Below are 1,918 nucleotides of genomic sequence, written 5' to 3'. Positions count from 1 at the left end.
TTCGTGTCTCTCTATTCGCTATTGCTTATTTTTGTGTTTACTAATCTGCTTATAATTATCATACGCGCGTTTCGTGTGCACGTGTATCTGCGTTACCAGGCCGAACGTGTGTTTTTCATTATATATGTGTTATATACCACATGTATTTATAACCATGGATTGCAAGATGTACTCACATATAATCAAAATATATTATCTGTCGCAAGGTAGTGGTTTAGATTGAATTTTTAATTATGCACCGATTATATTTTCCATGCCTCGATGGCGCAGTAGGCAGCGCGTGAGTCTCATAATCTCAAGGTCGTGAGTTCGATCCTCACTCGGGGCAGTAAGTTTTGAAGGAAAACGAAAAAAATACCTGTTAACAGGAACGAACAAGAAATAGAAAATGAAAGCTTTTGACAAGGGGAAACTTAGGTAAATAGGAAGGAAACACGTTTAGATGAACATAAGCGCGAAATGACACGTGTAACGAAAGGAAAGAGAATTCAATCAGAATAATTAATAAAAACGTTACAGAACCCAATAACTATCTATATAAGAATTAATACTTCGGCAAAACAAAACTATAAAAGACTGAAAAAGAACCAGATAAGACCCTGCATTCAACATGCAACAGTGTTGCGAAAAACAACAGCAAAATTAGCAACAACATTTAAGACAGGTGAAAAGATAGAAAGGCGAAGAAAATAGACTTCCGAGTAGACAAATATGACAAACAGACATACAAAGGAGATTGATGAACTATTACAGAAATGAGACACACAGGACAAATAACAAGACAAACACACTTGATAGATAGATAAACATGAATGATATATAAAGAGACGAAATTGATATATATACATACACGGTAGATAAACAGACAAGGTAGTTTAAGAGACATGCAATACAGACAAAGAAAACAGACAGACATAAAAGACGCATAGATAAACAGACAAGATAGATTGGTCAACTGACACACACGGCAGACAGATAGATGGAAACACACACAAAACAAGATAAATAAACAGACATGCAAGACTGAACGACAATTGGACAGACAAACAAAACAGAGAGGGAGCCATACTGGATAATTAAAAAGGCAGATAGAGAGGAACGTAGAGAGTAGGAAACCTGTCAAATACACATCACACACCTGCGTACACTTTCACACATGTAGCATTCATTCCTATTTTGGTATCCCCACACGAGGATAGTTTCCACATTTGTTTCTATTTTTCTTTTCTTTTTTAGTCTTCGAATAAGTAACTTTTGTTCTTTGTTACTTTCAGAATTGTTATTTTCTATAATGTGTTCCTTTCTTTCTCTTTCTTTCTCTTTCTCTCTCTCTCTCTCTCTCTCTCTCTCTCTCTCTCTCTCTCTCATATATATATATATATATATATATATATATATATATATATATATATATATTTTTTTTTTTTTTTTTTTTTTTTTTTTTTAATTCTCATTGTATTTTTCTGTTTGTCTGTCTTTCTCTCTTTCTCTAAAAGCAATATATATATATATATATACATATATATATATATATATATATATATATATATATATATATATATATATATGGGGACGCGGTGGTCGAATGGTTAGAGCGTCGGACTCAAGACTGTCACGATGGTAATCTGAGTTCGAGGGTTCGAGTCACCGGCCGGCGCGTTGTTTCCCTTAGGCAAGGAACTTCACCGCGATTGCCTGCCTAGCCACTGGGTGGCCAAGCCAGCCCAAGTCAGTGCTTCGGCTAAAAAAAAAAAAAAGGAAGAAAGGGAGGGGAAGAAAAAAAAAGAAAAAAAAAAAGAAAAAAAACGGGCGGAAGGCAATGGCAAACCACCGCTCTAAATTGCCAAGAAAAATCATGGAAGCCCATGATCGCCAAGGCCGCGGTGGCCGAATGGCTAGAGCATCGGCCTCAAGATTG

The 1,918-nt window shown here is 35.8% G+C and overlaps 1 non-coding gene across 1 annotated transcript; it reads left to right on the top strand.

Moving 5' to 3' along the window:
• The first annotated feature begins 255 nt into the window (after positions 1–255).
• On the top strand, positions 256–328 carry Trnam-cau. Its single transcript has one exon. It is a non-coding gene; the product is annotated as a tRNA-Met (tRNA).
• The last annotated feature ends 1,590 nt before the right edge of the window (positions 329–1,918 follow it).

The sequence above is a fragment of the Penaeus monodon genome, chromosome 26 (genome assembly GCF_015228065.2).
Source record: "Penaeus monodon isolate SGIC_2016 chromosome 26, NSTDA_Pmon_1, whole genome shotgun sequence".
Lineage (NCBI taxonomy): Eukaryota > Metazoa > Arthropoda > Malacostraca > Decapoda > Penaeidae > Penaeus > Penaeus monodon.
The sequence above is the reverse complement of the archived record's forward strand: the minus strand, read 5'-3'. Positions and strand labels throughout refer to the sequence as shown.